Source organism: Macaca thibetana, chromosome 16 (genome assembly GCF_024542745.1).
Source record: "Macaca thibetana thibetana isolate TM-01 chromosome 16, ASM2454274v1, whole genome shotgun sequence".
Classification (NCBI taxonomy): Eukaryota; Metazoa; Chordata; class Mammalia; order Primates; family Cercopithecidae; genus Macaca; species Macaca thibetana.
Window position 1 is genome coordinate 45434829 of NC_065593.1, and position 12487 is coordinate 45447315.

At 42.8% G+C, this 12487-nt stretch overlaps 2 protein-coding genes across 5 annotated transcripts in view; both read left to right on the top strand.

The window, feature by feature from the left end:
* The window catches only part of PHB1 (prohibitin 1), a 444080-nt gene that overhangs the window by 170635 nt on the left and 260958 nt on the right, over positions 1–12487 (top strand). The gene's annotated exons all lie outside the window — the stretch shown is intronic.
* SPOP (speckle type BTB/POZ protein) overlaps positions 1641–12487 on the top strand; it is an 85211-nt gene continuing 74364 nt past the window's right edge. Inside the window, exon 1 of one of the 4 annotated variants that reach the window (XM_050765681.1) lies at positions 1641–1944. The gene's annotated coding sequence lies outside the window, so the exon portion shown is untranslated. Of the gene's footprint in view, positions 1945–12235; positions 12252–12487 lie in introns of those variants that run through there. The other 3 variants (XM_050765680.1, XM_050765682.1, XM_050765684.1) reach the window with 3 other exon arrangements.

Below are 12487 nucleotides of genomic sequence, written 5' to 3' on the forward strand. Positions count from 1 at the left end.
ATGGTCTCGATCTCCTGACCTCGTGATCCGCCCGTCTCGGCCTCCCAAAGTGCTGGGATTACAGGCTTGAGCCACCGCGCCCGGCCTTCTTTTCTTTTTTTTTTTTTACAGACAGGATATCACTTTGTTGCTCAGGCTGGAGCACAGTGGCATGATCATGGCTTCATGGCTTACTGCAGTCTTGAACTCCTAGGCTCAACTGATGTGATACTTCTACCCAAGCCTCCCAAAGTACTGGGATTACAGACACAACGTAGTAATAATTTTTTTTTAAGACAAGGTATTACTCTGTCGCCCACTTCGGAGTGCAGTGGTACAATCAGCTCACTGTAACCTTAAAGTCCTGGGCTTGAGGGATCCTCCTGCCTCAGCCTCCTGAGTAGCTGTGACTACAGGCAGGTACCACCACACTTGCCTAATTTTTTTGTAGAACAGAATCTTGCTTTGTTGCCCGGGCTGGTTTCCAACTCCTGGGCTCAAGGGATCCTCCCACCTCAGCCTCCCAAAGTGTTGGGATTACAGGTCTGAGCCAGTGTGCCCAGCTCAAGAATAATTTTTTTAAAGTCTGAGCTAAAAGAATCATAACAACTAATACACAACACTAACATTATAACTGTAACACCGAGACAACTTTTTTTCTCCAAGGGCCAAGGTGATCCGAGGTCTTTTCTTTCACTCAACTCAGGAATCACTTATGGCCCATTGGGGCTAAAATGTGAAGCCAACAGGGAACTCAGGTGTCCAAGGCAACAAATTGTTACTGAATTAGCTTCCTTTTATTGATTGATTGATTGAGACGGAGTCTCGCTCTGTCGCCCAGGCTGGAGTGCAGTGGTGTGATCTTGGCTCACTCCAAGCTCAGCCTCCTGGGTTCATGCCATTCTCCTGCCTCAGCCTCCCGAGTAGCTGGGACTACAGGCGCCCACCACCATGCCCAGCTAATTTTTTGTATTTTTGGTAGAGACAGGGTTTCACCGTGTTAGCCAAGATGGTCTCAATCTCCTGACCTCGTGATCCGCCCCCTTGGCCTCCCAAAGTGCTGGGATTACAGGCGTGAGCCACTGCGCCCGGCCACGCCTGGCTAATTTTTATATTTTTAGTAGAGATGGGGTTTTGCCATGTTGGCCAGGCTGGTCTCGAACTCTTGACCTCAGGTGATCCACCCACCTCGGCCTCCCAAAGTGCTGGGATTACAGGCGTGAGCCACCATGCCTGGCCAGCTTCCTTTTAGTTAGGTCACCTATATCGCCTACCTTCCCCTGAAAGGATAGTCCTTGTTTTTGTTTCTAAGTGCTAAATTTTGAAAGTTACCTAAAAGGGTCTCTAGCATCATCATAAAGTCCAAAAAATATTTTACCGACAGGGCTGGCTTTTAAAAAATGAGTTAATACATATAAGAGTGGTTAGTACTCCATAAACTGCTTGCAGACCTAAATCGCTGTTGTGAAATGCCTTTAATTGTTACGCTGCCCACTCCCACCCTTGGCTTGCTACGCCTCTATTTGGTCGTCGCACCTCGTCGCGGCCTCCCACGCCCCGCACGCGACCCCCTCCAAGTTCCCGCCTCTTTTTACTCAGGCCCCTCCTTCCACTCATATCCCCGGGCCCTGGCTTGGCCCCTAGACGCATGCGCACTAGGGAAGGTAGGCGGAGTCTTAAGGACGAGGGAGGAGGAGCAGGGAAACCCAGGGAGGGGAGGGGAAGAGAAGGGAGTAAAGGGGAGGAGGCCGCGCGGGGTGGGGCCCGGCGGTACGCGCTGGCTGCGTCGACGTGCTGACGCCATGACGCCCCGGCCGGTGTGTGTCGGTGTGTGTGTGTGTGAGTGTGCGCGCTCCGAGTGTGTGTGTATTTGTGTATCGGCGGTCCCGCAGGTCCCGGATGTTGCGGACAGTATGAGGCGAGCGCAGGGGGACGGGGACCAGCAGCTGTCGCCGCCGCTCTCAGGTGAGTGGGGGGAGGAGAGTCGAGGGAGGGGGTTGTCCTGTCGGAGTGGGGGGGCACCTCCCTGAAGAGGTGACTGACCCCCACTGCCCCCCCACCCCCCGCCACACACATATACTCTCCTCAGTCCCATTTCCTACACCCGGATTACGTGGCCTGCGAATGCCAAAGCCGAATCAGCCGTCCCTTCTCCCTATCTCAAGCATTCAGGAGACACAAACGCGCCCCCTGCCTTCAGCCCCCCCCATCATTTCCCAGCCCCATCCCCCTTGCCAAATAGTGAGCTGTCGCCTGCGGCGAGATGGGTGACTGCGCATGCGCGAGTGTGAACGAGCTCGGGGTGCTTCTTAGCTGCCCCCGGGGCGCATGCGCATCGTGGTGTTGCAGGGACCTGCGGGATAAAGAGCCGGTGGAGCACGAGTCCGCCTTCTTCCCAGGCTGTGGGCTAGACTTGCTGCCAGATAATGAGCCTGTTGCTCCTGCCCGAAAGGGAGAATTTAAATTATGTGAAAGACTTACGGACAAAGCACTATTCTCATGTGGTGTTGCCCTAGAGACTCCCAGGCTACAAACGCCTCCCAGAGCCAGCGTGTCCCACACTGACCCTTCTTTTGAAACTGTCACTGCGTCTTCTAGTTGTAGGATTACTTTTCCGTTCCTATACTCCATCGTCGTGCTTGTACCTTTTAGTACCAGTTTACCCTAAATTTAGGAGTAGGTGCTCCATTCCATCACTTGTCCTGGCAGGGGATTTTGGAAGCTTTGCTAAAGAAGACTAAGGGTCATAAAAGAAACTAAGTGAGGCATTTCATTTTAGTAAAATTCTTGATTCGCAGAACTAGATAAGACAGATAAAGGGCACATTCAGTATAAAGCTTAGGGTCCTAACTATAAATCAAGACATCAAGAATCACACCTACCAGCCCTCTTACTTTGTGTGACCTATGTGCCTTTTTATTTGGTCAAAGATCTTCCTTAGCACTTTTAATTTTATCTGTACCTTATTGGTGCTCTGTGACGTGAAAACAAAGGCAATCTGAAACTGTTGGTGGACAATAACTTATTCAGTGGAGGTTTTAAGTAATGTGATGTTTCTTTCACGTTGGCAGATAACAAAAAGAAATGTAAATAACGAACTCTGAAGAGCAATAGTATTTCAGTGATCTAGGACCTGGGTTTTCAGTTGGCGATTATATGTGACCCTGTTTTGGGATACTTTGCTGCTGCTTACCTCTGCCATCAAAACAGAGAGAAGATAAGCTCTTAATAGCAAAAGGTTTTCTAGATAACATTGAAATGAATAGCTAAATTGTTGTGGGGAGGGGAGTGCGAAAGGAGGGGCATTTTTTTGTGTTTTTCAGTTCTCCTTGCCAATCCTAGTCTCCTAGCTGGATAACTGGGAAGGGACCTTACTTTCAATTCTCTTTAGTTTGTATTCTTTGATGTTCTTCTCTTAAGGCTTTTTTGGCTGCCACTGTTAACTCCAAAACCGCTTGTTCTTGGGCCTTAAAGTATATGTATTTTTCACTTCCCCTTTTAACCCTGGCCCTTACAGGGTTCAGCTGTCTTTTGTGCTGTTTCCTGTTGCCATGGTTACAGTTAGAACCAAGAGATGACACACAGGGAGCAGAGGAATTTGGGGTGCATGTATCTTTCTGGGAAAGAGCTGGAAACTCATCTTTTTTTCCTTTTTTCCTAAGGAGTAGAAGTTATTGTAAGACTACCCCACACTTAGGGTTGGGGCAGTTGGTATCCATTTGGTACTTTATTGATCTCTCCTTTTAGAGCTCTTCATAGTAGCTAATTTGGTATTTGGAGATGTTTACTGTTCCCTATGTCCATACTTAGGATAGGATAGGTTCTGGTAATATCTAGAAGTGAAACTATTGTAGTAAGTGTCCATCTTTCTTCTCAGTAGGTTTCAGCCATTAGGATGCTTCAATTTTTCTTTTTTCCTCTTTTTTTTTTTTTTTTTTTTTTTTGAGATGAAGTCTTGCTCTGTCACCCAGGCTGGAGTGCAGTGGTGTGATCTCGGCTCACTGCAACCTTTGCCTCCTGGGTTCAAGTGATTCTCCCGCCTCAGCCTCCCGAGTAGCTGGGATTACAGATGAGTGCCACCATGCCTGGCTAATTTTTGTACTTTTTGTAGAGACAATGTTTTGCCATGTTGGCCAAGATGGTCTCAAACTCCTGACCTCAAGTGATCCACGCCCGCCTTGGCCTCCCAAAGTGCTGGGATTACAGGTGCGAGCCACCGCGCCGGGCCTGATTTTTTCTAGAAACATTTTGTCTAGTTGAATTCACCGAAGCCTCATTTAAAATTTTGATGGCATGCAATGCTTTTAGATTAAGATGAATGTTGTTAAATAATTCGTACTGGTGCAGAGCCTTTTTAAAAAAATCACTCTTTAAAATGGGTAACACATGTACATACATATGAAACAAAATTCAAAAGGTACACAGAGAGTGAAGTCTTTCTTTTCTTACCATCCTCTTTATCCATGAGTTCCCTTTCCCAAAGGCAGCAATCTTGTTTATTCATCCAGAGACAGTATATCCTTTTACAAGCATATACACCTATATATTCTTCACATTTTTTGTTTTTGTTTGTTTTACGCAATAAGACATTATGCTTATTCTGCACTTCGCTTTTCTCTGTTTATCTTGGTGATCATTCCATGTAGTAAATACAGTCCCTCTTCCTTTTTGAAAGATGGCAGATAATTCCATTGTGTAGATGTACCATCATTCAGCCAACACTTATTGGACATTTAGGTTGTTTCCAGTGATACAGTCAATTCCTTGTATGTACTTATTATGTGTACGTGAGTGTCTGTTGGTTTAAATTCCTAGTGGACGCGCTGGATCAATGGGTGTGCATTTGTAATATTGTTAGATATTACTAAATGCTTTCCACAGAGGTTGTATGAATTTATATTCCTGCCAGCAGTGTGAGTCTGCCTGTTTTCTCACCAACACTATTATCAAAATTTTTGATATTTGTGCCGTCTTTTATCTAAGATTTTAAAGTTCATTATGTAGTTTGTTAAGCTTCACTGCACTGAAGAGTTGTGTATAAATACCTCACTGTTTTGCAGATTGGGGAGGGGTCATGGAGGATTTTGTTTGAAAAATAATGTCATGAGAATAAAGTCATATGTCTGGATAATAGCAAATCCATGACAATGCTAGGAAGACATAAAAAACCTATATTCCAATTTCTTCCTTTAACTCCTAGATGCTAGTTTCTCTGTAATTCTGTAAGCCTGTAAATGATTTATGATCTCCTTTTGATAACTGTGACTTTAAATTGTTCATCCAAGTGAACTGCTATTATTCTGGTGAGAAATTGAAAAGCTAATCTAGTTGAGGTCTGCCTTCTTGGTACAGAATACTGGTACTAGCATTTTTTAAGTCTGCTGATTGCAGAATACTTCACTATGAGCTTCAAAGAAGTAGAAAAGAATTAAATATGTGCTTGAAGAGAGTTTACAGTCTTGTTGGAAAACCTAGAAGAAATGGATAACTTTCTGGACACATGTAGTCTACCAAGATTGAACCACGAAGAAATAGAAAACCTGAACTGATCAATAATAGTGAGTATCAAGATTGAAGCAGTAATAAAAAGTCTCCCGTCAAAGAAAAAGCCCAGGACCTGACAGCTTCATCGCTGAATTCTGCCAAACATTTAAAGAAGAACTAATACCAGTTCTACTCAAACTATTCTAAAAAGTTGAAGAGAAGAGAATACTTCTTAAACTCATTCTGAGGCCAGCCTTACCCTGATGCCAAAACCAAAGATGTAATCTTTTTATTTATTTATTAATTATTTATTATTATCTTTTTTGAGACCGAGTTTCGCTCTTGTTGCCCAGACTGGAGTACAGTGGCGCAATCTTGACTCACCGCAACCTCCGCCTCCCTGGTTCAAGCTATTCTCCTGCCTCAGACTTCCTGAGTAGCTGGGATTACAGGCATGCAACACCATGCCTAGCTAACTTTGTATTTTTAGTAGAGACAGGATTTCTCCATGTTGGTCAGGCTGGTCTCAAACTCCCGACCTCAGATGGTCCGCCTACCTCAGCCTCCCAAAGTGCTGGGATTACAAGCCTGAGCCACCACGCCTGGCCCAAAGACATAATCTTGTTGTAAAGCCACACCTACTGAATATAGGAAATAATAAGAGAACAATTAGAAAACAAAACTGTAACACTAATACACTATGTTCCATGCTGAGAGGACCTTGTGAAGACATGATTAAAGGTTAAAGGAGAGTTCATTTGGGAGGCCTTCCTGGAGGAAGTACATTTGGAGCCCTTTTTTTTTTTTTTTTTCTATAATGGTTTAAGTGAAAAATTTTAGACATACAGAAAAATGGGAAGAATAGTACAGTTAACATCTTTATATCCATCACTTAGATTCAGCAGTTGTTCACATTTTGCTATATTTACTTTATGTATGTGCACATATATTTAAATATATACATTTTTGTATTGCACACATCATGACACTTTACCCTAAAATACTTTAGATGTATCTCCTTAAAGCTTATAATACTTGTCACGGTTAAGGCAATTAACAGTAATTCTCTAATACCATCTAATATCCAATTCATGTTCAGATTTGCTCAGTTGTCTTGAAGATGACACTTCTTTTTTTCCTCCAAACATGTCTCTTTAGTCTCTTTAAATCGAGAACAGTTTAGAAGCCACATGATACTGTTTTTTTTTTTCCGAGATGAAGTTTCCCTGTCGCCTAGGCTGGAGTTCAGTGGCACGATCTTGGCTCACTGCAACCTTTGCCTCCAGGGTTCAAGCGATCCTCCTGCCTCAGCCTCCTGAGGAGCTGGGATTACAGGTGCCCACCACCACGTGGACCTGGCTAATTTTTGCATTTTTAGTAGACACGGGGTGTCACCAGGTTGGCCAGGCCAGTCTCAAACTCCTGAATTCAAGTGATCCGCCTGCCTCAGCCTCCCAAAGTGCTGAGATTACAAGTGTGAGCCACCATGCCTGGCCTCATGATACTGGTTTTTAAAGAGTCTGAGCTGTTTGTCTTGTAGAATGTATCACTTCTGGAATGTTCTGGTTATTTCCTCATAGTTTCATAAACAGATATTGAGCTCTACAGGTCTGATTAGATTATCGTTAAACATTTTTGATGAGACTACTTTGTATGTGTTTCTCTGCTCCTCGCTGCATCATAGGAGGAGAAACATGATGTCATACTGTCCCACTATTAATGATGCTGAGTTTGTTTGATCATTTAAAGTGATAAATACCAGACTCCTTTGTTGTAAAGATATTTTTCCCCCTTTGTAATTAGTAAGTTATCTGTGGAGTGGTGCTACTTTGGCATTGTACTATTACTCTTCTCCAGGAACATTTCACCTCATGATGATGATCTTTGCATAAATCAGTTAATTCATTGGTTTTTGGAAATAGTGATTTTTCTGATTCTGTCATTTCTTTTACACTGATTAGCTTTCAATCTTCTGTAAGGATTTTCCTCACCGGTTGGGAATAAATTATAATTCTTTTTTGTTTTTTGTTTTTTTTGAGATGGAGTCTCAAAAAAATTGAAATTGTGTGTTGAAATTGTGTGTTTCTTGCTCTGTCTCCCAGGCTGAAGTGCAGTGGAGTGATCATGGCTCACTGCAACCTCTGCCTCCTGGGTTCAAGTGATTCTTGTGCCTCAACTTCCCAATTAGCTGGGATTACAGGTGCCTGCCACCACACTCAGCTAATTTTTTGTATTTTTTTTTTTTTTTTTTTTTTTTTGAGACGGAGTCTCGCTCTGTCACCCAGGCTGGAGTGCAGTGGCCGGATCTCAGCTCACTGCAAGCTCCACCTCCCGGGTTCACGCCATTCTCCTGCCTCAGCCTCCCGAGTAGCTGGGACTACAGGCGCCTGCCACCTCGCCCGGCTAAGTTTTTGTATTTTTAGTAGAGACGGGGTTTCACTGTGTTAGCCAGGATGGTCTCGATCTCCTGACCTCGTGATCCGCCCGTCTCGGCCTCCCAAAGTGCTGGGATTACAGGCTTGAGCCACCGCGCCCGGCCAATTTTTTGTATTTTTAGTAGAGACAAGGTTTCACCGTGTTGGCCAGGATGGTCCTAATCTCCTAACCTTGTGATCCGCCTGCCTTTCCCTCCGAAAGTGCTGAGATTACAGGTGTGAGTCACCACGCCCAGCCAATTTTTGTAGTTTTAATAGAAATGGGGTTTCACCATATTGGCCAGGCTGGCCCTGAACTCCTGACCTCAAGTGATCCTCCCGCCTCTGCTTCCCAAAATCTTGGGATTACCGGCATGAGCCACCGTGCCTGGCATAAATTATAATTCCTACTAAAAAATTGAGATAAATTCTTAATTTTTTTTCTTTAACACTTTTCTGAGTAAGGAAATGGTACACTATCATCTCTAATGGTGGTAAATGAGTTTTTCACTCTCATTGTTTTAGTGTCATGGATTTTAGTTTATTCCATGTTTTACCAACATTTACATTCTTTTTGATGCTCACACTGTTCCGTATTTGGCCTGTGGGAGCCCTTTAAGCTTGGGCTATGAGTGCTTCCTTGCTTTCTGTCACAAGCAGTTCCTAGCTCACTTTGTATTTTTCCTTTCCTAGATGCAGAACCCTTACCCTTACCTTTATGTATATGACATTTTCTTCCCTTTCAGTAAATTATGAGGTTGGTGCAAAAGTAATTGCGGTTTTGTCATTAATGGTACAAACCGCAGTTACTTTTGCACCAACCTAATAGGTTATTTGTCTACCATATGCAGCTTCTGGAACCAAATTCTAAAAACTAAAGGTGCTTTAATTTTAACCCGATGTACTTAGTGTTTGACTCACTTCTGTGTCACTGGCATTGCTGGATTCTGGATGTTAGAACTCACAGCTTCCCTTACTTGAATATTCTTCGTGAAAGGCAGTATCTGAAGAGAGCATTGACCACCCCCTTGTCCCCGCCTCTCATGAGCAAACTTGTTTTTTTCTAAGATGAAAGGCACACAGAATAAAATTTAGAGGTTGAAATTGTGTGTTTCTAAGCTTTGGGATGTGGCGGTTTTATTATTATATAAAAACATCTGTGCGTCTATGCCCAAGTATGTCTTCCCTTTTCCTCATCTCTACACAGAGTGTTATGTAAGATTATGCTGTAATCGCATTTTTTAAATTATCACTAGATTTTCATCATAAAAAAGAAGTGAGGCAAATTGTTCTTAATTAGGGAAAAATTTCAGATAGGCCGTAAACTCTGATATCTAGCTGTCTTAACTCAGGGTCTGGAACAGTGCCGAATCCTGTGGCTTTCTGTTATGTACTGTAGACTCAGGAGGAAAGTCAGGGCAGCCACAATGTTTTCTGAAAATTCATCACACTAATAAAGGTTAATACAAATGAAAGATACAGCAGAACTGCATTCTAAAGTGGGTTTCGGGGTAGACTAATTCCTGTCTTAGCAAAAAATGTTTTGTTAGACTTCTACAGTGTAGTGGTGTTTGAGTAATCTTACTGATTTCAGGTTACTCAAAGCCAGACAATAACAGTATTCTGATATTTATCTGAAATTCATATTTCAGTTGCTTTTTACCATTTTGTCATATTTATAAGGTTATTCTCAACCTGGTTTCATAACAATACTGGTCCCAAATTAAATCCTGCTTGTATATTCAGGGAAGCACACCTGTTTCTTGTGTTTGTTTTCAGGCATAGTGAATCTCTCTGAAAGGCTATTCTGACACATTTGCCAATAAGACCTAGTAGCTGCTTTTATTTTTGTTTTTGAAAAGCTCCCATTACAGGAAAAAGAAATTCTAAAGTACACATTCTTGAGGAAATGCTTAGGCTGTCATTCTTCCAACTATGGTCATGTTTTAATAGAACTGTAAAGGAGTTGCCTAGGTACTCTATGACAGAGCTGGTCATGCAGCTTTGGGAGAGCTGGATATAGACCTTAGGGAATTAACCATTCAGACAGCAACACGTTCTTTTTTTTTTTTTTTTTTTTTTTTGAGACAGAGTCTCGCTGTGTCATCCAGGCTGGAGTGCAGTGGCGCGATCTCGGCTCACTGCAAGCTCCGCCTCCCGGGTTCACGCCATTCTCCTGCCTTAGCCTCCCAAGTAGCTGGGACTACAGGCGCCCGCCACCTTGCCCGGCTAGTTTTTTTGTAGTTTTTAGTAGAGACGGGGTTTCACTATGTTGGCCAGGATGGTCTCTATCTCCTGACCTCGTGATCTACCCGTCTTGGCCTCCCAAAGTGCTGGGATTACAGGCTTGAGCCACTGCGCCCGGCCAGCAACACCTTCTTGATCATGAAGACCTTTATTCCTGACTTTTGATTTTCTAAAAAGCTGTTAGTGTAAATCTCCTTGCCATGTCAGTAGTTCTTTGAAAACCTCTAATCTCCCCTATCTATATATCTATTTATTTGTAACAGGAAAAATGTATGTGTGATCATTCATCTCCTCAAACTGAGATTTATGTATTCCTTTACTTGATATTTGGAAACAGATAACCGTGTAGAAATTTGCTGTAAATAAAAATGACAATTTTTCAGTGAACATCTTTTATGCTGTCTTAATTTTTTTTTTTTTTTTTTTTTTTTTTTGAGACGGAGTCTTGCTCTGTCACTAGGCTGGAGTACAGTGGCGTTATCTTGACTCACTGCAACCTCCGCCTCCCGGGTCCAAGTGATTCTCCTGCTTAAGCATCCCGAGTAGCTAGGACTACAGGCATACACCACCATGTCTAGCTAATTTTTGTATTTTTAGTAGAGACGGGGTTTCACCATGTTGGCCGGGATGGTCTCGATCTCCTGACCTAGTGATCCGCCCGCCTCAGCCTCCCAAAGTGCTGGGATTACAGTTGTGACCCACTGCGCCTGGCCTTAATTTTTTAATTATAAAAGATCTTAGACTGGGCGTGGTGTCTCACGCCTGTAATCCCAGGACTTTGGGAGGCTGAGACGGGCAGATCGCCTGAGGTCAGGAGTTCGAGACTAGCCTGGCCAACATAGTGAAACTAAACATAGTCTCTACTGAAAATGCAAAAATTATCCAGGCGTGGTGGTGGGCACCTGTAGTCCCAGCTACTTGAGAGACTGAGGCAGGAGAATCACTTGAACCTGGGAGGAGGCGGAGGTTGCAGTGAGCTGAGATTGTGCCACTGCATTCCAACCTGGGCGACAGAGCAAGACTCATCTCAAAATCTCAAAAAAAACAAACCAAAACATATATGTAAATATATATGTGTATATATGTAAATATATGGGGGTGTGTGTATATATATCTTAAACATATAGAAAATATAAAGAATAATACCGTGCATATACTTATCACCCAGCTTTATAAAATCTTAACATTTTATTATATTTACCCCCAGATACTTTTTCTAGTAAATAGCACATTAATGAAATAGCAAAGCCTTAGTGTATTCCTATTCTCTTCTTCCCTCCCTCCTTAGAGGTAACACCTATCCTGAATTTGGTGTTTATTATGTTCTAACTGTGCTGTAATCCAATATGTACTATATACTCCAATCTATACCATTCTTTATCTTAATATTTTTGCTTAGTATGGTTTTTTGAGATTTACTTATGTTGATACATGTAACTTGAGTTCATTTTAACTGCTGTTTAGTATTTGGTTGTATGAATATCTGTACCACCATTTATCCGTTTCCTGTTTAATAAACATAAGGTATTTCCAGTTTTTTATTATTATACATAATAAACAATCTCTTATTTTTATTGTGGTAAAAAACTTAATGTTAAATTTACCACCTTGGCCAGGCGCGGTGGCTCAAGCCTGTAATCCTAGCACTTCGGGAGGCCGAGGCGGGCGGATCACGAGGTCAGGAGATCGAGACCATCCTGGCTAACACGGTGAAACCCCGTCTCCTCTAAAAAATACAAAACACTAGCCCAGCGAGGTGGCCGGCGCCTGTAGTCCCAGCTACTCGGGAGGCTGAGGCAGGAGAATGGCATGAACCCGGGAGGCGGAGCTTGCAGTGAGCTGAGATCCGGCCACTGCACTCCAGCCTGGGTGACAGAGCGAGACTCCGTCTCAAAAAAAAAAAATAAATAAAATAAATAAATAAATAAATTTACCACCTTAACCATTTTAAGTATACAGTTAGTAGTGTTTAGTATAGTCACATTGTTGTGCAACAGATCTCTAGAACTCTTTCGTCTTGCAATACGGAAACTCTGTACTCATTAAACAACTTCTTGTTTCCTCCCTCCCCCAGGCTCTGGGAACCACCCTTTTACTTTCCGTCTCTAGGAATTTCACTACTCTGGTGTAAGTGTAAGTGGAATCATACAGAGTTTGTCTATTTTGTGACTGGCTTGTTGCACTTAGCCCATTGTCCCCAAGGTTCATCCATGTTGTGGCATGTGCTAGGATTTCCTTTCTTTTAAGGCTGAATAATATTCCATTCCAGATTTTGCTTATTGCTTTATCTGTTGATAGACATTTGTGTTGTTTTTACCTTTTGGCTATTGGGAGTAATGCTGATATGAACATGAGTGTACAAA